The sequence below is a fragment of the Triturus cristatus genome, chromosome 4_1 (assembly GCF_964204655.1).
Source record: "Triturus cristatus chromosome 4_1, aTriCri1.1, whole genome shotgun sequence".
Lineage (NCBI taxonomy): Eukaryota > Metazoa > Chordata > Amphibia > Caudata > Salamandridae > Triturus > Triturus cristatus.
In genome coordinates this window covers 402,559,181-402,586,549 of record NC_140585.1, presented here as the reverse complement: position 1 = coordinate 402,586,549, position 27,369 = coordinate 402,559,181, and the positions used below count along the sequence as shown (strand labels likewise).

The 27,369-nt window shown below is 42.7% G+C and overlaps 1 protein-coding gene across 10 annotated transcripts in view; it reads right to left on the bottom strand.

Annotated features, from left to right (window-relative positions):
- The window catches only part of PACSIN2 (protein kinase C and casein kinase substrate in neurons 2), a 595,050-nt gene that overhangs the window by 380,143 nt on the left and 187,538 nt on the right, over positions 1–27,369 (bottom strand). For 2 of the 10 annotated variants that reach the window (XM_085652483.1, XM_085652490.1), the window contains exon 1: positions 20,553–20,891. The exons of the other annotated variants lie outside the window; for them this stretch is intronic. The gene's annotated coding sequence lies outside the window, so the exon portion shown is untranslated. Of the gene's footprint in view, positions 1–20,552; positions 20,892–27,369 lie in introns of those variants that run through there. 10 annotated transcript variants of the gene reach the window in all.

The following is a 27,369-nucleotide window of genomic DNA, read 5'->3' as shown; positions in this document are numbered from 1 at the left end:
CAATAGTGACTCACCTGGCCCAGAGCTAAAACGGTCTCCAAGCCACACTTAAAAAGTGCAGGCAGAAGCTGCTGGGACAATGTAGGTTTGAAAAGTGTTCCTCTTTTATAGGCTATTTATAGGTTGTGAAACCATCACTAAGAGTGACCTTGCTTGCAAGCTAGCACTTACATAGGAGCAGAGAAAAACTGTGTGAAACACAGCTAAGGGATAGCTAGAGGAATAAGATTATGATCGTCAATTCCTTGACAGCACCAACCGAAGGAAATTCCACCATGAAATGCACAAGCAAGAAATAATTAAACGGAGCCTAGTAGATCCTGAAAGGGCTCTGTGCAGGCATGTGGATGAGTGACCAGGTTAAGAGATGCAGGCATACTGACATAGAATTGAACCAAGGAGTAGGCTCACTTCTAGGTTACTCATGCCCTTACTGAACAATCTGAAGCAGCCAAATGGATGGTGAACAAACACATACACGAACACACACAACCACACACCCCCCCACACCTCCTCCTCTACCTACCTACCTACCGGTGCTCGCACACACCCTCCTTTCCCTGCCATTTTCTCTGCTGCATAAAAAAAAAAAAAAAAAAAAAAAAGAACTGGCAATGTCAATGAAGAGTCTCTTCAGTCACTGGCGAGCACGGACATTCAATAACTCACTCACTATACATGCACTCTGTCACTTATCCTTGCACGTTTGCATTAATTAATTTGTTACATTTCGTTAGAACACTGGACAGCCTACTAACAGACCTATTATGGGGGCCCTGTCGCAAACGCGTCAGTTTGGCTACTCTGCAGAGAACCTGGCAGAACGGGGGCTTGGAAGTCCCGTGCCTGGAATTTTATTATGCAGCTTCACAGTTACAACACGCGGTACATTGGTTGAACAGGGATGACAACTGGGAGAAGGACCTGTTGGCAGGGACCCTCGGAAATAGAACGCTACCTGAGCTGCTAATAATGGGAGCACAGGTACCTTTGACAAGCCCCTATATCATTCGACACGTGGCAGAGATCTGGGAGCTGGTAATCCGGAAAATACTGAAGTGGGCTCCCTATGCTCCGGACATGCCCTTATGGGTCGTTAGACCCTTCCACCAGATTTATGCGTCTATGTCGGTGCACAGGTGGTGGGAGGGGAGATGCCAGACCATGGGGGACCTGTACGACAACAAACAGTATGTTACACGTGAACAGGCGACAGAAACTTTTGCATTAGGCCCAGGACAGTTCTTACAGTATGGGAAAATAGCCCAGGTAATGAGGGTGCTGTGGCCTTTGTTCCCAGTCGAACCCCCAGTTTCTAAGGTGTCACAGACTCTGATAATGATGGCCAAAGGGAGCAGACTGGTCTCTCATCTATACCGGGCAATTCGGGATGACGGGGTGGTCAAGGTACTACCAGTCCAGGTGAAATTGGAGGGAATGACGGGGGGGTCCCATCGCAAAGAGAGACTGGACCAAGATTCACGAAGGGGTTAAGCAGGTGAGCAGAATACAAGGTTCAAGCTAATTCAATTCAACTATGTGCACCAAACATATCTGACTCCCAAAATGCTACACAGGATTTACCCAGAGCGATCGGCAATGTCCTAGATGTGGGGAGACGGAAGCCACATTTATTCACATGACCTGGTCCTGTCCGGAGATTCAAATATACTGGACGGATGCCCTGACTGCGTTACAGGGAGTGATGGGGTGGGAAATCGCGGGAGAGATTTGGGGGGGTGCTGCTTAATTTACTGCCCCGACCAAAGAACAAGAATCTTAGTAGGAAGTAGGTCCTTTTGGGCCTAGTGTTGGCAAAACGCTGGATTGCCATTTCATGGCCGAGTTGCCGGCTGCCCAAAATGCTGCATGGCATGAAGGAATGGGCGACAGTGGAGGTGATTTGAATGCAGCAGAGCAGGTGCGACGAAAAGTTAGAGGATGATCTGCAGGCGTGGAGGGCAATGCTGGGAGAGTTGACAAAAGAAGGGGTGGACAGTGAACGCGAGAGGAGGCCAGGGGGATCGCGCAGCCGGGTAGTGGGCAAGAGAGTACCTGGGAAATGGGGGAGGCAGACCATCAGGGATATACTGGACAACACTTGACATGGACTGTAAAGGCAGAGATAAGGCTTACCACATAAGACGCACACCAGACAAGGCCGGGGAGATTATTTTAGTTGAGGGTCGGGTGGGGCGGGGGGGGGGTTTAGAGAATAAGAGTTGTGACATCGGTTTGCTCTCAAGCGTAGAGACATGGTCCAAGGTAGATCCTTGGGGCTAGAATCCGACAAGGTAGCATGCATGATATTAGGACTAAGCTCTTAATGGCGGGGGCAACACACCTGTATGGAATGTATTCAGTTCACTCAAACTGGTGCTAACGAAGCTTCAAGGTTCCCTAATGTATGACTACAGAACTATAAATGTTGATATTGTAAGGTTGTTTCAAATGTCAAAGATATATATATATATTTTTTTAAATCAATTCATTTGTTACCCGACTTGCAGAATAAATTAAAAGACAAAGTACAAAAGAGAAAAAAAAATGCTACAATAGATGCATGATTTAAATTAAAATCGGTGGTTCTGAATCTGTTCACTTCTGTGGACCCTCACTTAATCATTCCTGGAACCCGGTGCCCCCAACTGAATCATTATTGGAATCTGGGAACCCCCAGTGAGTCATTACTGGCAGCTGAAGTTCCTGGCCTAAGCAATTTCAATGATCTGCTTAAAAACTCTGTAAATGGGAAGGAATTTGAAATTGGAGGCTAAAGTGTATTTATTATTCTCAAATTTATTTCTGGGAGCAATACAAGTACATCAAACAGAACAGGAGGATGAAACGGATGATGACTGGCCACAATTGAATTTAGAAAAGCTCCATTATTCCTCTTAAAAAAATATTTTATATTTCTTTGTGAATTCAATCAAATATTTAACAATTTCTGCATTTGTTTGATGAATGCTTGTTTTTGTATTTTTTAATGTATTGTTTTGTGGTTCAAAACACTGAAAATGCTTGGGTCAGGGTCTGCTGCTTTCACTAATGATTTAGCGAGGGTCCCAAGATTACAATAATGATTCAGTGGTGGTCCCCAGGTTTCAGTAATAATTAAGGGGAGGGAATTGAACGGAAGTCAAAAGATTAACAACCAATGGCTTACAGGCTTTAACAAGGTGTAATAGAAACCCACTCTTAAAGCTTATTGGCTGAAACGTGCTATTCCCAATCCATAAGCATGGCCTACTGCCTTTGTTGTACCCTTTCATTTAAAAGGCATCAGATCTTTGATATGTGACATATGACTTCGCTATCTGGTCACCATACACCATTCAAGCCTACTGTGTCAATAAGGTGAAGTGAATAATAAGGTGAAGTGAAGTGAATATGAAGTGCAACACAAGTACTTTTTTTCAATGAGACCACACATCTTCATAATCAAATGTTCCAGTTGGGAGAATCAAAATGTGGTCCGAGCCAATGTTGCTCTTTCGTGCTTTTAAGGATCGTTTTCTGTTAATCATATAAGAACATGCGACAGCAACACTGTCTGGCAACAGGCCAGACCTAAAAAGAAACGTGTGGCAAATTCAGTGAGACTTAAGCAGAGACTAATAAACCAAAATGTAATATTGCACTGAATTCACCTAGAACCAAGCCTAGTCACATAACTAAGTTCATCCGGGACAACGAAATGCTTGCCCTGAGCCCATCGGTTTTCATACTAAATCCATGTAACCTATAGTTCCCTATAAATTGCTTTCCATCAGTCATGAGATAAACAAAACCAACAACCACCGCAAAGTATGGGAATATAGCAATGCATCATAGAGGACTCCGGTAACGGCGGGTGGTACAAATGCTTTCCATCACGAGTCCAATGCTATTACCCTTATCACAAAGAAACATTCATACTACCAGCATGCAGGGTTACCAAACCACATGCGCTTCTTGCACTCTGTCCACAGATAAGTGCGCAGAATCATAGGAACATAACAATGTCAGCAAAGAAGCAATATCAGAATCAAAGCGAACAATACCCTTCCTGGCACTTCTTTAAATAGGGGGCTGCTGTAAAAGGTAGGTAAATTATTAATGCCTTCATAGTGAGAGTAGTAATTATTGATTGATGAAAGCAATCTGCCCCTCCTAAAGAAGAAGCTGATCTTGGAATTCCTTCACCTGGCAGTCTGTACAAAATACTTACAAAATACTTACATGGTCCAAGGATTTCTAAAGTGTGCTGCAAAGATTATAAATAGGGCAAAACAGAAGTCCACTTAGCATATAGCTTCACAAAGAACACACTCTTAATAGCAGTTGAGAACTGGGACTCCTCTTTTATAAAGCCACTGAAAGACCACTTGTAATACCTCACTCCTCAATACTTCACCCAGTACAACAAGAAAGCACATTACTCATGATAAATCTGTATATCCTCTCTTTCACATTACTCACTGTAAAACAGCCAAAACCCATTTCACTGCTTGCTTCTGCCTCACTAGCAAAAAATGGGAAGCATCAGGAGAACATGGAATCCATGGGTTGGCTTGTAATCTGCAGTGTGGTTTTGACTGAGAGAATCAGTTACTTGCAAGTAATTTACTCCTAGTTTGACCCTATAACATTTCCATAGCACATGGACACTACGTTTAATAATTTAGAAGTCTGTGACAAATGATTAAAGTTAAGAACATTTTGAAGTCTGGGACGGCAAGCCAGCTAGATTCTACAAAATCTTTGTGTCCTTCCCTCTGGGAGAAGATAATACATTATTCATTCATGCATTTGTTACGTGATTACTTAAAATCATTACAATTACAAGTGAAAAGGAAAAAGAACAATCAATTTAAAATTAATTTTGAATACCAAAGTGCTCTGTAAAAGCCGGACAACAATTTGATAATAGATTAGTTCTCATCCCAGTGTCTTGTAATGTAGTTTATGGCAGGTAGGAGGTTCAATAAGAATTGTAGTGTTGATGGCTGCTAAAATAACCAGCCATTGGGATACTTCTTTCAGAGCTATGGCAGAAACATTGGGAGGAGATGCTACTGGTAGCAAGAACTGTATGATAACTTTAGCACCATCAATACTCCAAAAAACAGAAAGAAACATTTTAAACAGCCAATTGCCAAGCAAGTAGCCACCAAGAAGTCCGTTTCTATGATGGGGAAGGTGCTAAAACCAGGAGTGTGTGTGGGTGCGCAGGTGGTGGTCCAACTAATCAAAATGAACATTCAGTTACTGAAGTGAGGTCCCACCTTAACAGAGGGACCAGTTATTTCATGGCAACAACAGATTACCATGAGTTCGTGGAACAGAAGTCTAGATTCAGAAAAGATCCGTATTAGTATCATAGCATCAACACGAGAGAAACTGTTACAAACGAAGCTGGGTTCATTCAGGCACGGTTAGAACAGTTTTGATCTGTAAAATATTTTCTTAAACTATGCATAGCAGTATTTTCACAATGATACTAGTTGTGCAACCTCAAAAAAGAAAAAAAAAATCGGTATTGTAGGAGGCACAAGTCACATTTTCCAAGCATGTCTGGGTGATCTCACGGTCAACTGCTGAGGATTAATCTGCACTGTCATGATACTTGCAGATTTCTAAGATGACAAAATGATTACTTGAGTTTAGCTGAACAAGGTAATGTGTGATTAATATGAGAAAAGCAGATTACTCAAGGATGCGAAGAAGTGTAATACTGCTGCCTTGAAGCAACAAGAAGAAACAGAAGTACATCAGACTACAAAGAAACGTGACGTTGTAACAGTGGGATAAGCCAGAAGTACTTCAGAAACCTTCTGGTCTTCTTGCGGTGCAAACGCAAAATGGGGAATTTAGGGTCTCGCCATTTTGTTGCAAGAAACAATGCAACTCACACCCCCACCCTCAAGACAAAAGTGGGAAGAAGGCCCAGAAAATCAGAGGGGAAACGGTACTTGCAGTATTTGTATTTATGTGTCGTCCTCCAGAGTTAAAGACAAACACTCTAGTCCACATTAACCTCTTCGACGCCGATGACGGAACGGTTCCGTCATGCACATCGGTTGGGCTGTGCTTATGACGGAACCGTTCCGTCATGGCCCCGCCCGCGCTCAGAACTTTCAGCACCGCGCGGGAATCCGCGCAGCGCTGAAGAGGTTAAAAAAGTCTCTACTTACTTTAATATTTAACATCACTGTGCCGGACCCTCTTCAACATATACATGGCACCCCTCGCAGCCATCGTCCGACAACACGGCCTCAACATTGTATCCTACGCTGACGACACCCAACTTTATCCTCTCCCTCACCAAAGATCCCTCCACCGCAAAACTCAACTTCCAGGAAGGAATGCAATTTATACCATTTACCCTGGATAATTCTAGAAAGCAAGGCAGGACGTGCACTCTGGCAAGGGAAATTGATATTTTAATATTTGCTCTTTAGTAGCATTATAGCATTACTTACATGTATGAACTGGCTGTACCCCGCATCCGTGCTCTCCATGGATCTACACAATGTCCTTCAACAACAGGCTCCAGGAACGGCTTGAAAGAAGGGTTGGTGCACATGCTTGCCTCCCTGGCTAGAGCAGCCGTGCCACTGCTGTGGGGTCGAGTCGAGCAATTCAGAATGCGGTTTAAAAGGGAAAGTCTCAAGACTTTGTAATTTAATAGTCCTCTCCTAATACGTACTCTCCATAGGTTCACTCTGAACAGAATAGTGTGGATTACACTTACACATGACATACAAAACACTGCATACAAAATCAAACGACCAATGTCGGAGACAACCAGGAGTCTAAACCAGTGATCCGCAGAAACACAAAAAAGGCCACAAACTGTACTCTGGTGGCATGCATTCATAAAGTCTCTATTCCTCATTAAACAACATCGGATAAACTGTACAGCTCTTAATCTTGGCTCTTACTCAGATGCCTCGTGCCCAATGCTCTGGAAAGCGTTGGAGTAGTTTGTAAATTCCAAAGGTGAGCGGAGGTGGGGGATCAAAAAAATATAAGACCGGCAGGGGAAGTAGATAAAAAGGAGAAGTGTGCTATGCTTGCTGTTTAGACATTTTTTAACATAATCACAAATACCAAATAATGCTTCATCTTTGCATATTTAATTTTTCAGTTACATGTGGGCCCAGAAAACCAAAAATGCGATGGAAATAATTCAAATAACAAACATTACTAAATCACTGATGCTACATCGAGCACCATTTCCATATTTTTTCAGTGACTTTTTTTAAAATAGGGCTGAAGCCTGCGCTAGAAAGCCTGAATTTAACTACTTATTAGGTAGATCGTTTACCCTCTATACGAGCCAAGCAATCGCCAACACCTTATAATTTAAGTAGGCATCGTCAATTAAGTGTAGCTTGAATTTTTAAGCATAGCACATAAGCGATCCAGCTGCAGCCACATTTACGCCACGTGGGGAAGCTCAACAGAACAGAAATGAATGCGATGAACATGCTTGGGCTAAAGGGAATAGGTGCTGCTAACACTTGCTACATGGATAAAACAAAAAAATTTAAAATCTTGCCTGGAGTAAGAATGGGAGTGGGAGTGCCTAGTGTTGTAGCATACACTGAAGAACCACCCAGATCTAATCAGAGCGCAGTGTAGAGATGCGATCCAATTCAAGGGGGCTGTTGCTTATTTCTTTGCCTGGCCATGGGATTTATGGAGTACAGGCAGCAATGAGGCTGAATTAAGACACTGTCAATGTAATTGAAATTGCATTTATATAGCGCTTACTACACCGACAACGTATCAAATCCCTTTTTGGCAAGTGGCACGCTACTCCGGAACCCAAAAAGGATTAGTGGTGAATTAGTATAGGGGAATGCATACACTAGTCATGTGGAAAGGGGGCGGGCTGAACACAAGCCTTGGCTTGCAGCACAGTCCCTAGGACAATAACAGAAGTAAGCCAGAACAATGGCCTTTTTCACCAAACAGGGATGCACTTCTGGTACATTTTTCACACCCTCCGCCATTACGGCAGCGGCAGTGCAAGGATTTTCATAGTGCAGGCAAAAGGTCATTTTGCCTGTTGGGTGATGTTTTCTCACCTTCCCCCCCCCCCCCTACCCCCTCCTACCCCAAAATAAATCCTCTGTCCTCCCCTCCCCATCCCCCGATAGCACCAGCTCTGCAGAGAGGACTGTGCTTATTGCTTTATGTTAATTGGAGGATCATTTGAAGCCGGTGGTATGAAACCTCATGGTAACAAATTTCACATAGGTTATAATTAAATGCAAAGAAATATCTGAGAGCCCTAACTTGAATTCATTAGGTATTTAACGCAGAAGGGAGGGTGGAAACCTAATTGCAGCTTAGTACAAGTGGAACACACAGCCTAGAAAGAATAGGCATGGAAGGCACACTTAATCCAAACTCTCTTCACTGTGCGAAAGATTGGAAATTATCATTTGGAGACCCGGAACTGGCAATGTGTGCATGTCAAAGAAATAACGCTAGGTGTGGCGCACCTCACGTTCCCAAATTGCACTCAGGAGGGTTAACCCACCCTGTCAAAAAATGTAAACCAAATGTACTCCGAAAAAACTCAATTGTTGTGCTTTCAAACTTCAATGATTTATTGTGTATTCAATGCACAATGTTTTATCTCCACACGTGCTTTCAAACATTTCTCATCTTAAATGATCGATTTCTTTTGGCATTCAATTAAAACATTGCCATATTTGAAGCTCCCAATGCATTTCGGCATTGGCCCTTCTTCAGGGAAGTCATTACTCTAATCAATGCCATTAGAGGAAATAACGTGTCGTAGAACGCCAGTCAGCCAAGCACTCTTCGGCTCTGCCTGCTCAGCGCGGGTATACAAATCATCAATGCTCAGCAGTCCGTGTAATTCATTCCAGTGGAAAAATCGAATGTTTGCATCCACCTAGCGTTATTTCTTTGATGTTTCACTGACGCCCAGAAGTCAGAGGGCGGTACCCCATAAGCACCTAAACTATTACACGCAGAAGATTCTTTGAGAAAGTTGATTGAGTGTGGGAAAGAAAAATGTGAATGACAACACTCACAGACCTATTGATGTAGAAGGCTAAGAGAAAGCCCCTAGAAGTATATTAACCATAATGGTACTAAAATCAAAGGTCTTGTCTCACACCAGACCAGGTACCCCATATGCACCTAAATTATTACACGCAGAAGATTCTTTGAGAAAGTTGATTGACAACAGAGTGCCTCACCCCGCTTATTTTTATAGTTTCCTAAATGTGTGCATGTTGCCACTTAAGAGCCACTTTATATGTTCTTGGAAACGTCCAGTGATTTGGAAACTAACTGCACTGCTCAGTAAAATCCGGAAATCGGTACAAGCTTTTGTTAAAGATCCTTACATTATTCATAAAAAAAATGCAAATACAAAGACTAGGCACTGAATCTTTGCTTACTGTGTACTGTGTGTAGCAAACTGCCGCCACCCTCCACAACCTCTCACCTCTCTCCCTCCCTGACTGCTAACCAATTCCGCACACGCCTGGAGTTTCTGCTAATTACAGGAAAGCAAGATTCGGGACTGCACAACATGCTGCACTCAGCACTTTCCATACACGTGAGTGGCAGGAGAATGTCAATATCTCCTGAGCCTGGGAGGTGTGAAAGGACAGCAGTGGGGTGTGGGGAAAGCGCTGCACTGCTGCAGCAGACACCCGCCTTACACCTGCATGGTCTCCACCGCTGCTTCCTGTATCAGCGATCTCTGGCTGGGCTTTAGGGGTCCTCCCAAGGACGGATCCAACCAGAAGAGGCAAAGCCAGTCACTGTGCACATGGCTGGTGCCCTTTAGGGTTTGTCAATGCTTGCTTTGTTTGCCTTAGGTTTATATAAAACATTGTTGTGGAAGCTGCCAGGCAATACTAGCAAACTATCGTTGGCCAAGCCAATAGGTCTGGAGCTACCTCACAGGAGTTTGCCTTTAATAGTGTGCGCTTTGTTTTGTCATGGTCTTTGTAAAGATTGACTGGTTATAGGCTGAGAGAGATGCCACGTACTCGCTAATGTAAAAAAATAAATATTGGCTAAAAGCAAAATAAATGTTGGGTTTCAAAAAGGACACATTACCATAGTAGGCTGTATTCTGTAGGAGGCAGAAGAAAAATGTGACTAGCACAACAACTGACCAATGGATGAAGAGAGCAGACTGAAAGCCCATATAAGTATATTACATACATAATTTTATTAAAATCAAAAGATCTTGGTTTAACGCCAGACCTAAAAATATTGCAAAAGTCAAACTTTTTTTTTTTTTTTTAAAGGTCACATTGTCTTAGTAGTGCCCGGCATAGAAAAGGAGCGGCTTTGTGTGCAGATATGTTCCTCGTGGAACAGCAGAATGCAGTAACTCACAGTGAAGTAAGTAAATGGGTTAAATGGGCTGTAAGTTGACATATGACAGAAAAATGTGAATGACAACACTCACAGACCTATTGATGAAGAACGCTACGAGAAAGCCCCTATAAGTATATTAACCATAATGGTACTAAAATCACAGGTCTTGTCTCACACCAGACCTAAAAACTAAAGGATCCCTTGAAAACCTATCCATATGGTTTTGCACAGCAAGTATGCATCGCTTTCATGTGTCGATTAGTAAGAACGGAAAAGGGCACATATATTTGTGTTAGCAATCCAGAGATTAGCATGTTTAATAATTCTAGTGAATATGTGACGATTAAGTATTTAACGGAAGTTCAATAACCTCCCTGTTATTTTTAGGTCTTGCCTGCGAATGCAGTGCGCATGCGCTGCTTCGCCTCGGTGAGATCTAATGTTGTTGCTTCTGTGTCCGGGGCCTATGGAAGTAGGGTTGGTGTCCGCCCTATCGGCATTAGGCCCCGCCCACCATGCTCAGACTTGCTCGTGCTTTTCAGGAAGCAATCACGGCGTTCTGTAGCAGATGTTGGAGAAGGCGGGCGTGGTCTAATAGGCCCCGCCCCCAGTATTTTTCCGGGGCTCCCTGGAATGTGTCTGGCTGGAGGCACACTAGTTTGCTTTGGATTGAAAATTGATGGCTAGCTGCAACACCTACACCCATTATGTGACTTAACTATCCATATGCGTTCCGTGCATGTTCCACAGTGACCCCCCCCCCCCACCCCGCCCTCCCTGTACTCAACCCCCCTCTTTTCCTGCCTGCTGGCTTTTATGCTATTTGCATTTTGCCTCAGTGCTTTTGAGGAGGGCAAACAACTTTTCTCTGCCTCCTTGAAAGGATGGCTGCCGCCCATACATATCATCAGTGTAGGAGACAAAACTCCTCACAGTGTCCACAGCGCAAAAGATAGAGCCAGATAAAAGATGTTCGTTGAATATTTGAAAAGTGGCTGTAGTGGTTTTAATTAAAGTCTTTTCGTGCATGTTTAACACTTCTAGTTAGACGTGTTCACTGTACTGATTACATCATTACACACTTCCCTCATTGTACACAGTACAGGCAGCAAAAAAGCAACAACTCGAATGCCATCACAATCTGCTTCAGCAGCGGGCAACTTTACAAAGTACGTCTAGTTTTAGAGATAGTATCACGGGTGACGTCACAAAATACATAATTATGTGACATCACATATGCACCGAAGTGGACAGAGGAGATAGCAATATGGACCATTGTGTAACCATCACATTCTGAAACAGCAGCACTAGACATCTTTAAAATATTACCATCTTTCATACCCATGGCATCACACGTGACATAACTGCAGCAGCAGGGAAGCTTAAGGTTTTACCTTCAATCGTGCGTATGACATCACAAGTGACATCACCACCTGTCATAACGCGCGGTCTGAAAGGGGACAACAGAGGCGGCAACTCATGTGGCAATAGAATCAGTCTGTAGAAAAAACAAAACTTCCTACACTATATCACTTGAGTAGAAGACAATATGTCCATACAATGAAATGATACCCACAGCAAACGGTATGTAAAACTGTATTATTTCATTTATTAATTATTTTTATCATTTTTTTATATATTTAAATCATTTTTTTGATCAATTTTTGTGTAATAGTATATACAATATGGTTTACATCAAACTGTAGAAGCACAATTTGTAATTAATTGTACAACCATTATACAAATGACAAAACATATATACCATATATAGACGCACAATAGAAGACAATAAATCTGTAACAATTAACAGTTAAAAATCATTGGTTGTAGATTATGACCATAGGACCAACGCCTACGCGCGTTTCGGAGCTCAAATGTGATCTTAACCGGCTCCTTCTTCAGGGCGTGTAACTGTGGTCTTTCAGAAGAGAAAAAAGGCTTCAAGAACTAGTTTGATGTTCAATACTCTTATGCAACAGTTATACAGAAATCTTTTTTACAGCCGTAGATCTGTGGGTACAAAGAATCACAATGAGTGATTGGGAATTTATTTAACTACCTTTACATTTATTTAAGGCTAAAATGGAGCAGGAGTCATAGAAAGAGAAAAGAATACAGACCACAATTTATATCTGTGTTGATACAAGCACCCAAAGATAGAGGTTGATATGTGTAATAGTCCCAAATCACCTAAACTAAGAGAAGATGAAACTAGAGAATAGATAGACGAAAGAAAAAAAAAAAAAAAAATTTGAGTAATGAATAATAATCTCAACATACTTGCCAGTGGCAGATTCTTATATATAGGGGAACCAATACGGACAATCCTAAATCTTTAGCTAAGATATTTAACCCTATGGAGGGAAAGAAACAATGACTAAAATTAATAATGATGGCATAATGGGCTCCCAGAAAAGTGCCAATTAGTGCTAGCCACGAGAGTACAAGGTGTGGAGGAGTTCATTCTAGGTTGGGAGTTCTTTTACAATTGAAAGCTGTACCTTCTGGGGAAAATATAATCATATTTAATTATTTATCCCGATAGAGAGGGATTTACACTTCCCGTTTGATGCCAATATTATTTCTCGCAATGCACCGGTCAGATATGTTTAGTAACTTATCAACTGCCTTAAAGGCTACACAAAGGAGATAGCAATATGGACCATTGTGTAACCATCACATTCTGAAACAGCAGCACTAGACATCTTTAAAATATTACCATCTTTCATACCCATGGCATCACACGTGACATAACTGCAGCAGCAGGGAAGCTTAAGGTTTTACCTTCAATCGTGCGTATGACATCACAAGTGACATCACCACCTGTCATAACGCGCGGTCTGAAAGGGGACAACAGAGGCGGCAACTCATGTGGCAATAGAATCAGTCTGGACAGGAGCGTGAAACGTTTAGACATTTGGATTATTCACACTGTTGATGCCACAGATGACACAGTCACATGCACACTCCACTTTCGTGCCTTCTGATAGCATCACAATTGACACCACACACGAGGTTACTCACGAACCAGAACAGAGGGCATAACGCAGTGGGCAGCAAGGAGTGATATCACACATCGCAATGGTTGTATTTCTTACCTCATTAGCATGTTTAATTTAACACCTATATGTTGGTCACTACTAATGCCGGTCCGATACTAGCCGCTGCCCAGTGGAGCAAAGCGGATAGCACATAATTGGTCACAGGCTCCTTTCAAAAGTCTCCTTCGTCTCTACTAATGACGTTACTACGGATACCAGAGAGTAGGCAGTGCAATGCACGGAGTGGAAATAGTTACTTCATAATATAGAATCTCTTCTACATACCAACATCTCTCCTCACAGAGGTGTGCTGCTAACATCCACAGCTGTGCACCCTCCTAACCACCCTTCTGTCGCCCCAACCGCACTGAGAAAATGGTAGCGAAACATCGAGATAAGTCCCCCCCAAAAAATGAAATTCGTCCAACTCGGATATTTGTGCTTATGACATCATTCATGCCGTCACGCACGACCCCACGCATCTTTCTGTTGCAATAAGTCGTCGATCCCCAGTGCTGGAAATGATGAACACATCGTGCGTGGGTCCACCAGTCTGTAAATCCGGAAGGAAAAGGCTCCCAAAACTCCACAAAAGGCGTGCCAACAAGAAGATCCTCCTGAGAACGTCTGTGTGCTCCAGTCAGAAGTCCAGTCGTAACAACTGTAAATCCAACTCAGCGAGCTTTAAACTGTACTAGCATTCCAACTCACTGTTTTGTCTGCAGGAGAAGGGCTGGGGGGAGGAACATGTGCGCAAGGAGAAGGGCAGGGAAGAAAGAGGCACAAGAAGAACTACTGAAAAAAAACACACGTGGTGGGAGAAATGTGAGGAGAAGAGAGAGGAATGGATAAAAAGAGCAGAGATATGTACCAGGAGGATACATGAAGAGGAGAAAAAGAGTGGGAAAATAAGCAAGCATTGGCAACGCATAGAAAACCTATTGCCTTTGCTAATGTTTATTTTTTCTTTTCAGCCATTTTTTTTTTGTTAAATCATTTTTATTGATGATTCAAATAGCAACACCAAAAGACATAACATTATGTGAAGAAATACATACAAAGAGTATTGCAATTTTAAGAGATACACTTATGTAATAAAAATATTGTTTTCTTATTTTATACAAAAAGAAAGAAGAGTTGGAAAGGAAACAACGATTTGCAATGCAATTGGTCTCGCATTGGCAAAAGTTTGAGCTATAGGCATTGTAAATGACAAACCTTTTATCTATGTGTTTGTTTTGAAAATGTGAGCGATTGGCATTGTAAATGACAAACCTTTTATCTATGTGTTGGTTTTGAAAACATAAATAAAAGGCATTGTCATTTACAATGGCAATAGCTTAAACTCTCGCAAATGCGAGACCTATTGCATTGCAAAAGCTTGTTATAACTGTACTTGCACAACTAAAATGTAAACAGTTTTATAAAAATGAATAGAAAACATTCTTGTGCATCGTTATTCATCGTATTGTATTTAAATTGTTTTGAACTCTCCTCCAAAAAACCTCTGCATCACAGCAACAGAGGCCCGCAACCAAACTTTACTGACATTGAAGCAAGTCAATTTAAGAACAAATCTATCAGAGCAATTAAAAGAAGAAAAAACTCGATGAAAAGACAGAAAACCGTTTTCTCAACATAATACCCATGTTAAAACATCATAACTTGACATATCAGACAAAATGTCTTCCTCTTTATTTCTCTAACACTCCTCCTGAGATATCTACCAGTTCAGAACTCTGGTTTATTCTGGACTAGCAAACACAACAAGTTGATGGACGGGGTGCTGTAACTTTTCAACCACTCACCCCCAGTCAAGAGATCGGAGTGTAATCCATCAGTATCTTGCTCACTATGCCACCCCAGTTTGGATCCAGCCATATACAAATCAGTCTTGACCCTGCTCCTCATGGGAACAGTCCAACCGAACTACCAGGCCAGGTCTTCCCTGGATCGGAATCAAGCATCCTAGGACCAGTTTTGGAGAATATCACCCCTCATCAGCCAGGCTAGCTTGAATCCAGGGGCGCAGTGAGCACAGGAACCACATCTGGGCATTCCCTTGGCCACTTCGGGCGAACAAAGCAAACACAACAAGACGATGGACGGAGTGCTGAAACATTTCAACCACACACCCACAGTCAAGGGAGGAGGGTCAAGACTGATTTGCATATGGTTGGGTTTAAACTGGAATGGAATGGGGAGCAAAAAAATGATTAATTTAGGCCCAGACCTCTGCACTGGGGTGAATGTTTGACAGTGTTCAACATTCTGTCAATAAATTGTTCTTTTTGCATTTGTCACCCTGAGTGGGACGTGTATGCCCAGACGTGGGTTCCGTGCTCTCCGTGCCACTGGAGTCATGCTAGTCTGACTTATGAGGTGAAACCCCAAAACGGGTCCCGGAATGCTCGTTTACGATCCAGGAAGGCCCAGTCCTGGCAGTTCGGGTTGTACTGTTCCCATCAGGAGCAAGGTCAAGACTGATGTGCATGTGGTTGGGTTTAAACTGGAATGGCATGGGAGCCAAAAAAACTATGGATTTAGACCCAGATCGCTGCACTGGGGTGAATGTTTGACATTGCTCAACATTCTGTCCATCAAAATTGTTCTTTTTGCATTCATCTAGGATTACACATTTAAATCTACGGTCAAAAGATTACTCCCAGAAGAACACACATTCTGATAACATACCTCCTCCCTTTCTTCACTTGGTTTGTTGAAGTGTCTCAAGGCCCTTCATAACAGCTTCTGATGAACCAATGGAAGGAGTAGACAAAGCTAGACTACTACCACCCAATCTGACCAGCTCCTTAAGGGGAGAATTATAAATCCGCTGAAGGTTTAAACCTGCCTTTAATGATCCGGGGGGGTGAATCTGATGTGTACAGTAGTGTTGGCATGTACGGGACAGGCTTCGAGTAGTGATGTAGCTTACCTTCAAAGAACTCAAACTGAAAAAAAGATCTATGGCTGCCCTAGCCATCCAGTCACATTCAGAACTCTATTTAGTTCATGGACCTAGACCTTCTAAAATATTTCAGCAGATCCACTTTGCAACACGTTCACAATCGCACCCAATAACAGGCCCAAACAAAGTCTGTTAGGCAGAACTCTGAAACCATCTTGTGTATGACTCGGGAACAATACCAAAGAGTTGACAAAGAGCGGCAAACCGAACACCAATTCCCCCTCACCACACCAACAAACATCTTACAGCCATTCACACAGTTTAATTTAGCACTTTTTGACATGCACATGTATCACTTCCTAGCTATCCACCAGTCTAGCGGCTTATAGTAAGGAAACCATCTACACAGGTCAGGAAATGGGCAACCCAACTCAAGGAACAAATAGGCAGGTTCTTCAAATACGCATTCAACTCATTCTATTTTCACGTTAACCATCATGAATTTATACACAATTAAACAAATTAATAAAAATTAAACTAGACCTTGAACAAATCACTACTAAACCAAACACAACCAAATAACCATATTTAACTCACTGATGGAACACCCAGAACTGCATGAAAAGGACATACAAATTAACAATGCAGCATCGTGACATAGTAACAGTAGATGGCACTTTAAAATGCTGAAACTTGACAACATGAAAAAATATCTGCAGAATTATTCGTCAAAAACCAAATATCTGAATTCCGGAAAAACGTTGGTTCTTTTTGGGGAGGGAAATAGGAAGAAAAGAAGGATTTTGAGGATTGGTGAACATGAATACGGATTAATCACAGCACTAGAGGAGCTGGTAATGTACTGGCCTAATATAGAATTACAGCAGCAATTGCTGAAGTAAAGAACTAACTGTGCCTGTATCCGAAGGATTCAGGGACAACTTCTGAGGAGCTGTGCTGCTCCTACTTTGCATAGCTGTTCAATGTAGGGTAAAAACCAGGGGTTCAGCAGGCAATTCAAGCTGCGACTCCGATTGCACACAGGCCAAAACCAATTCAATACCCTAGTAAAATACAGTGAGACCAAGTAAAGCAACCAAAATGTTCAAGAACTGAATTCAAGAAATATTTCAACGATCGTTCAAATGTATTGAAATTTACTTCATATTGCGAGCCCCAGCTATCAAAAACACAGTAAATGACGTTTTAAGGTTTAAATTTGTTTTAAAATGTGGACTGACCTTCATCAAAAGCAAAGCATTCACCAAGAAGGCCTGTGTAGCCCTCTGCAACAACAGTGGGTCCGAATTTTGAAAATGTTAGTCTTTTGTCTAACTCTGCTTTAGCCTTGCAACAGCTTGTTGTGATAGCTCCCATGCCACAGCATCTCTGACTTTAAATCCTAGGGTAACCAGCAAGCATGCATCTCAGGAGGGGACACAAACTTGCTCTAACCCAAAGCTTATTCAGCTTCTTGACACAATAATGGCCAATACGACTACACCCCATCTGTAGTACTCAACTGACCATGCATGGAGGATAGTTTACAGCCAATCCTGTTATTCCTGGTAACTCCTCTGGGCATGCTCGGACTTTCAGACCCATATACATGCTATGTTTTGTCATCTAGCCTTTTTATAGTGCGCCACTGCCACAAGCGTGGCATTGGAGCACCCAAACTGTCAAGAGTGAATACAGGTGGGTCTGTACCTTTGGCTCGAGGGGGGCGGAGGGATGACTGGTATGTCCTGTGTGGAATGAGGCGGGATGCGCGACCCAGACGTGTGGCCTTGTTGTGACATGGTGAACTTGCCGCTGTTGGTATGCAAGCCCGATGTTACAGAGGAATGAAAGAAGGGATAAAGAGCACTTCACACAGTATTTAATACGTACCTGGTTGATGAATCACAACATGACGTCTGTGCTAAGTCAGTTTCGGTCAGAGCTCTTGGTGTGGAGCACAGAGATAAGCTGCGTCGACTCTGGGGAGATAAGCCTGTAATGCTTACTTGCATCAGGCTATAATTTTTTGGAGTGGCTTACAGTGCACTAGGTTACTGTGGTTGAGGAGCCAAACTGGGGTTGTCAAGTTGAGAAATAGGGGCCACTCAGGGGCTTAAACTTTAACAGCCATGTTTTTATGAATTTCAGAAGGTGAATGAGTTGTGTAATTTCCCAGGTTTGCTGCCTTGGACTTAGGAGAACCGATTTCCAAGTTTGTAAAATGTGATACAACTCTAAGTATGCTTAGTATTAGCTGAAAAGCAGGCCAAATTATTGATTAAGGGTCATTTGACAGCTATAAATTCAATGTGCAATTTTACTCACACAAAAGTTACCTCCAAACCGATTTTTTGGCTGACCTCATTTCCTGCCAATATATTTCAGCAGAATACAAAAAAAAAATTACAAATACAAACATGCAAATGAATCAAGAAAAATCAACTGGTCGCATGTACACAAGTGCATGTCCACACCAAGATCTTTGCTTTAGCTAGTCTAACTTATTGATTAATCTCTATCCTCTTCGTGCTCTCATATACCTAGAGGGCACAATACACACTTCCAAGCTCTGTAAACGGCATTCATCCTCTGCATGTAGCACATAAATTAGAGCAGTCGACAACCATAGATGCATAGGCAGGCCAAATACCAACTTATGTTAAACAAGCATAGCCTTCCCAGGACTCTTCTGGCATCCACTGGGGGCACTAAGCCACAGCAAGCAAAATACATTTCAGTAGGCAAAAACAAGTGATCCTATAACCAGTGGCAGATAGTAGGGATTAAAATACAGAGACAGCAGCTGCTGGCAAGGCAACGCCTTCTACGTTTACTTCATTACTCAGCGCTCAAAATTAAATGAATAATAAATGGTCAGCAGATATCGGATCACACCGGAATGAGCTCTGGGAGATGTGTAACATTCGCAGGACTACAGCCGGGTATCTGTGTGCTGGTCATCTTCGAGGGTAGCAGCAGCTCTTTCATCCACATTGATCATGAAACCAAACTGGTGTATTTCAATGGGAAACTTCCACTTTTTAAAGAAAACATTATCCACGAGCAAAATTTCCTTTTCGGAAAAAACCCGTTCCCACAACCCTTGCAAATGAGAGAGGAGAAGTGTTTACAACACATTTACACATTACTCAAACCTAATTTTGGTGTAGTTGTGTATGCATGCAAACGATGTAACAATATGTAAAATGTTACTGCATAACCACAATGTTATGATTTTGGGGGTGTTCCCAACATTTCCAATGGTGACCGTGTTCCTCCATGGGAACACCCACGTACCCACACCTGATCCTAAACTTACAATGGAGAAAAACCTGCCATGATGTTGAATTTTAACCCTTCAAGTGAGCAATTTCCAATCATGAAGTTCCACTGATCCTTCCGATATGACTTTCAAAACACTTTTTACATCGGTCTTATTGATTTAAACAGCAATGCAGCATGACTACCAGTAGATGTGCCGAGAGTCAACACAGTGTAAAACCACAAACTTCAAAGTGAAGAGTGCAGAAGAGCTAAACTATGACCCCCTCATGTGCACAATCAACCCTCAGCAGAGGAGGATCAGGCAGGTGGAGCGGCTTTCACAAACAGCACGAGATTTGTGTCACCCATATAAATGAGGCAAGGCGCACAGAAGGGCTTTGCATCCTTAACTTATATGGACGCTTGCTTTCCTAAACCTAAAATATATTACCATCCACAGCCTACTGGGTACTACTGTACGGCCACGTCCAACAACATACACAGAGGTAAAGAGGCTGACATCTAAGAGCAGCACCTGGGCTACCATTCAATACGCAGCCATTAGCGACCTGCACGCATGCTGTCCGAGTAACTAAAAACTTGCAAAATCACAAACCGTAAAAATGTAGAAAAGGAAAAGATTTCACAGTTGTAAGGAAATTTCCCATCTCTTCAGCAGCAATTCGGAGTACAAAACAAACCATTCCACAAGAAAAAGTTGAATACGTTGCACTTATTGTTTTTCCCTATCAATTGGCAATATAATATATTTACAGAGAAAGAAATCAAGGAAGAAGTGCAGGTGATAACATTTCTTTCTAAGCAGTCATTTATACATTAACACCGATTAGGACATTGAAAGACGCGCTGTATTTTGCGTTCAAGCCTGCATTCTAAGCGCACGGTCAACAGCCCCAGGGCCAGCAGGCGCGATCTACGGGTGACCGAAAACAATGGTTTACCTATTCCCCTCGCACAGCTGGTGAAGAGTAAGAATGCGTGGCCTCCAGTTTCAGCAGCTCGGTGCTTGCCGGGCCCATTTCATCATTTCCTGCTCCGCGCTGAAATCCTTGCGGCTTTCTGTAAGGTCACCCCCTGCCTGCACTCTGCAGCAGGCACACTACAGGGCTCCGCTCCACGCCCCTCCCCACGCGCAGGCTCGGGGGTTCGCGTGCTGGACTGCAGCAGTGCGGAGGGCGCTGCAGGAACTCCGCCACCGCGGAACACTTCAGCGAACCACAAAAATAGAACACGTTTCCAGAAAAGAGAACCGGCGTGGCCGAGAGGAATCAGGAAGTGCCAAGAATCCCTTAAACCGAGCACATGACTTCATGAAAGAACACGCTTGTGCCTGGCCTCCAGGCTTCCTGCAGGCAGGCATTCAGAAAGACAACTCGCAGGGAATATTTAACGAGTATATTACCTCAGAAAAGGGCAGTCAAACAAGAAGCCAGTGATTAATGAATGAAAACTTTCATACAGCTCACAGTGAGGCAATCCTCTGCCGGAGCGACTTTTGCAGACAAGGTGAACTGAATTTCAAGGTGAATGCTCGATATCCACGAGTCCGCGTGGATGGAACCTGGGGGCCCACCTTAAACTCAGGGTATCAAGGAGCCGCACCCCAGCTTTACAGGACTATGAACTAATATGAGCAAAAAAGTCTGATGGCCCAAATAAAAATCGACTCATTTTTAAAGAATAAATACAATAATATACTGGTCTACAAACCTGTGCTTTTATATTTATTCATTTGCTCTAAAGGCATCCCCATCAGAAATGCTGCACGTGGCTTTAAATAACATGTCTGAAGTTCACTGTTGCTTCACACCGGAATGTGAAGGTCACGACCTTTCTACCGCAGCTATACGTTCAGACAGGATTCACAAGCAAGGATAACATATTTAGATCCCCATGCGCACTGCTACCAAGTTTTGGAATCTGCCTAAACTGTGGTTAATTAGCGGCAACTCCACATTATTTTTTATAGACCCCAGTGGATAGTACATTAAGATAATTAAACTGGATTGCACTTTAACATCAACCGCGTACGTCTTTACCAAAACTCATAAAAAATTCACTAGACCACTAAGCAATTAGCAATACAAAATCACTAGGCAACATGTAGGTCACTATGTGAGGATTGTAGCAGACCTCAATTGGAACAATGATAATAGCCAACTCAAGGTACTAAACAATTATGCAAATCTCTTTATTATAAGTACAATTATTAAAAAGATGGCTCAAAATTCATCAATCGATGGATAGAACACCTATTGCCAATGACAGACCAGTATGTCATTGCTGTAGCCAGACATTATATATGGAAATAGGTGCGATTACCAATATAAATGTTTTTTTGGTCTCATAATCGCACAATGTACATGTAAACATTCAGTTAAGTGTGAAAAATATCACAATAGAGGAAAGCAATACATACAGATAGGCAATTGACGAGCCAGACAAGTAGAAAAGAAAACAGACATGACATGAAATCAATTAATGTGGCGCTGGTTCTTCAAGGTGTTGGGCTGTTTGTAATCCATTTGACAATAAATACTCGTACACCACGACAATTTTACACATGGTTGCAATTATTTAACATACTTCAGTTTTATGAAGGTTCCCAAACCCCTACACATATTGTATCTTTATAAAGCGCTGCAGATGTGTGTACTACAGCCATGTATCGCATTATCAAAATTCTATTCGTATTTGAGTGAGCAATGCCATTCGGGAGAGCTTTTACCACAGTTTCGAGTTGCAAAAAGACTCGTGAAGTGTAGACGCTCATAGCCGGTCATTTTAATTAACAGGGTCACCTGCAGGAACAAAAACACTACTCCATTGCATGTGCACGTAATACATTGCTGTGTTGTCGGAAGCACTATAACGTAGTCTGCATTTCCACCTGGCCCTGTCAGGTCATTACAAGTCTTGTTATAAAAATTCAGAGTTTTCGAAAAATGACATTCAAAAACAAATTACGAGTATATATATATAAATAAATATATATATTATCTACTGGCGGTCGCCAGTAGATAGTTATAGTTAGGATCGTGTTTCCATAGGAAATCCGCAACATTCTATTTGGAATAACTTTGGCGCCGATTGACGAATCCTCGTGAACTTTTCAAAATAGGTGGGGCGCTCCGCTCCTTCCCTGAAAGTCTTGGGGGGATTCGTCAAGCGGGGGCTGAGAAAAAGGGGGGTCCCAAAACGCGTTTTCCCCATGCATTTTTCCATAGGACCTTTAGTCCAAGCTACAGCCCGAACGGCTGAACAGAATTACTTGAAATTTGGCAGAGAGGTAGTCCTCAGGTCAGGGATGTGCCTTTTGCAGGTCTGGTGTAAATCTGTTCAGTATTTCCTGAGAAAATAGCTTTTAAAAGCATATATATATCTATAAGCGCGCACCGTGCGCGTACGGTAAAACTTACCGTACGCGCACGCTGCCGTGCGCGAGCGCGATTCTGACTGGTGGTTAGATCTTAGTAAACATTCGAATCGGTCGAAACCAGGAAGTGTCGGCCGCCATTTTGTCTCTCGCAGTCTGAGGGGGTGAAAAACAAAGGTGGCGAACGTGAAAAGGGGGCAGGGTGGACAGTTCCTGACCCCCTAGCCTTAGTCAGGGGTCTGGGACCCCCAAGGGCCAAAATTTCCTTTAATTTTTTTGCGAAAAATCGCGGCGCCCACAGCGCGCGCACGGTGCGCGAAGCGCACCGTGCGCGAATGGTACGCGCACGGTGAAAAACCTTAAAAAAAAAAATACATAACCTAGCATTTAAAAAAACGTACAAATTCACTTAAAAAACCATAGGTTTCACACACGTTATAGTTAGGAATTAGCATTTAAAAAACCTTGCAAATTCACTTAAAAAACCATAGGTTTCACACATGTTATAGTTAGCTGGACATTTCACTCGTGAAAAACCGTTGAAATTCCCCCGTTATAGTTAGTGCAGGCAACTATAATTCACGCGACCGCAATCCTCTGCTGATGACGTCAGATATTACATCACTGATGACATGTGTCTTTCTGGAAAAAAAATATTTGTAATATATGTATAGCTAAAAATTAATGGAAGAAGACATGGGTAAATAAGTGTCTAAATACAGTGATGTAATATCTGACGTCATCAGCAGAGGATTGCGGTCGCGTGAGTTATAGTTGCCTGCACCAACTATAACGGGGGAATTTCAATGGTTTTTCACGAGTGAAATGTCCAGCTAACTACAACATGTGTGAAACCTATGGTTTTTTAAGTGAATATATATATATATATCCAAAAAACACAAGGTTGCCCTATTTTAAGAACGCCAACACAGTTGCGAGTTTCTTCCTCATTTATTGCGGCCACAGACACAGCATGCTGTCTTCCCCATGAACAGCGCCAAATGCATTTCGGGCTCCTGCCCTTTCTCAATGGCTAAACACAAAAGTCCCGGCAGCTGTGAAGACTTTATACCAGATTGTCCCGCCCCTCTAGGACTTCGTTATGTATTATGGGACTGGTAGTCCGTATATTTACCAAGTGGTTGCTTAATCGGGTTTTCATGCCACAAAATTCATTCCCCAAGTGAGTTTCCATGGAGAATCGGCACTTCAGTGTCTGAGAATATCACATACCGCAATGCTGGGCACTCGCAACTCCAACGGCACTCGAAAGTTCATGTGCCAGGTCCGCTCTGGATCTGCGGCGGGGCATTCTTGCGGCGAGACGCGCCGCTAATTAATCCAAAAAACACAAGCAACTGTGTTGGCGTTCTTAAAATAGGGCAACCTTGTGTTTTTTGGATTAATTAGCGGCGCGTCTCGCTGCAAGAATGCCCCGCCGCAGATCCAGAGCGGACCTGGCACATGAACTTTCGAGTGCCGTTGGAGTTGCGAGTGCCCAGCATTGCGGTATGTGATATTCTCAGACACTGAAGTGCCGATTCTCCATGGAAACTCACTTGGGGAATGAATTTTGTGGCATGAAAACCCGATCAAGCAACCACTTGGTAAATATACGGACTACCAGTCCCATAATACATAACAAAGTCCTAGAGGGGCGGGACAATCTGGTATAAAGTCTTCACAGCTGCCGGGACTTTTGTGTTTAGCCATTGAGAAAGGGCAGGAGCCCGAAATGCATTTGGCGCTGTTCATGGGGAAGACAGCATGCTGTGTCTGTGGCCGCAATAAATGAGGAAGAAACTCGCAACTGTGTTGGCGTTCTTAAAATAGGGCAACCTTGTGTTTTTTGGATTAATTAGCGGCGCGTCTCGCCGCAAGAATGCCCCGCCGCAAATCCAGAGCGGACCTGGCACATGAACTTTCGAGTGCCGTTGGAGTTGCGAGTGCCCAGCATTGCGGTATGTGATATTCTCAGACACTGAAGTGCCGATTCTCCATGGAAACTCACTTGGGGAATGAATTTTGTGGCATGAAAACCCGATCAAGCAACCACTTGGTAAATATACGGACTACCAGTCCCATAATACATAACAAAGTCCTAGAGGGGCGGGACAATCTGGTATAAAGTCTTCACAGCTGCCGGGACTTTTGTGTTTAGCCATTGAGAAAGGGCAGGAGCCCGAAATGCATTTGGCGCTGTTCATGGGGAAGACAGCATGCTGTGTCTGTGGCCGCAATAAATGAGGAAGAAACTCGCAACTGTGTTGGCGTTCTTAAAATAGGGCAACCTTGTGTTTTTTGGATATATATATATATATATATATATATATATATATGATATTCCCCATTGTGTAAAACTCTGCCATGGTTACACAATGACAATTTAATTTAAAGTTCAATAGGACATACAGGTAACAACAGTATGCCTGCGAGGAACAAAGTTAATCTGTAAACCACTGTAATGCTTCACAAGTCAGCCAAACCTAAATCAGACCCCTAGTGGGTTTAAAAGGCTCTGCCCCATTTCTTTTTAATCTGTTTATTTACCACTAAGAGCTTCCTTTGTTCAAACACTACAGGTGTCTTCAGAAAATCGATTAACGAATATGCAGGCTCATCACTATCGTTGTATGTTCACTATTTACTTCAAACAAACTAGAAGTACGCCGGTTTGCACCCTCCCTTGTCTGGACAACTGAACATATGAGGTCAGAGATGACCTCATCTGCAACATCAGGTGTGCCCAGGTAGAGTCTGCATCATTTTCTGGAATGTAACCACTTGTATACACAACGGGCCACGGGGACAGTGCGTCTTCACCTGCCACTAAATGAAACGTTCTTGAGAAGAAACGTGAAGCACCAGATGGAATTTTTCACTTACCAGTGAAAGTGGCTAAAACGAGGAGGGATTTTACTGCGAGGTGACAGCGTAGTTAAAAAAATAAATTAATGCAAAGACACTGAAAAACAACATCCCCTTTTATCACCAAGTATTCCTCTCGAGTTAAAGTTATGCGAAATATTTCAAAGAGGCAATATTTAAAATACTGCCAAACAATTCTATGATGGAACACAAAAGAGGCCCGCGCCAGAGGGTTACACTGCCAAATAGACTATACAACCTCACCAAACAAGCAACCCGATTAAAAAAAACATCGGGTTTCATTGGTGTGCCCAAAATAAGCTAGGTATGTATCAACAGACTGACCTGTCACATCACAAAAACAGTGCAAATACATACACCTACATGAAAGCATCATCAGGAGACTAGAAACAAGGTTGTCTGAAGTTGTCGAACATTCATCAGCAATCAGAACAGGCGATACATATGTTAAATCACTATGACAAATGCCCAATGTCATTACATTATAATACACGGAAGGTCATGACAACACAATATGATGAGGTAACAGAAATAAATTCTCCAGGTAGCTGAAAGCAACACTAATCATTAAATTGAAGATAACATTTTCAGAGACTTAAAAATCACTGAAGGTTTACATCTGTTTTTGGAGATCTGCAAATTCAGCTGACTATCTTATGACCTTCAAGACATAAAAGGGACAAGCGAATATGGAGAGCAGAAAAATGAATTCTAAAAATAGTGGAATATGCACTCTGCTTCTAGACAAAGATGTCCCCTTCCAATACCGCTTCCTTGCATTGCACAGAGCGGGTAGGGCGCCCAATGTCGCAAAATATTTAGTCATACCCCTCTACACCTAAAACACTGAACTGGCTCTCCACTGAAAGAAGTATCTGAAAGGTAGTCTGTTTTAAAAATAAGGGAAATCTACCTGGAAGCCCAAACTACCTTGCCCAGAAACTGCCCATGCCAGGTGGCCAGCAACAACTTTGGTTCTTAAGACACCAGCCTCCTTCAAATTTCATCATTCCAAAATGCAAAGACACCAAGGCAGTCCTTCTCCAGAAGTGCTCAAAGTATCTGGAACTTCATCCCCTGGACATCTTGTTAGGACACATTTTTAATTTTTTTTATTTTTTTTTAAAGATAATCCACACTAGCTGAGCAAACCACTGGGAGGTGGACTGAAGCAGCAGCCTGCTTTAGTATGCGTGTCCCACTGCGAGCATGGCGCTGAGAGCAGAGCGGTACAGATTGCCTCCTTGTCAGAGCGTTAGCTATTACCATGAACAAAGCGTTGCTTTGAGCTCTCAAGCTCCAGTCCGACTTCTCCCAGGGTATGCCGTGGACTATATGGTTCATTGTTTGCGCCATCCTGGTTAAGATAATCATGTTGTTTGTAAGGCCTGGAGGGAAGCATGCCCGCAAATAAACGTTGCTCCATCTGTATGAGCAGACAAGGCTGGCGGGAGCAGTGAGAAGTTGCAAGACTCTCATGCATAGTCAAGAAC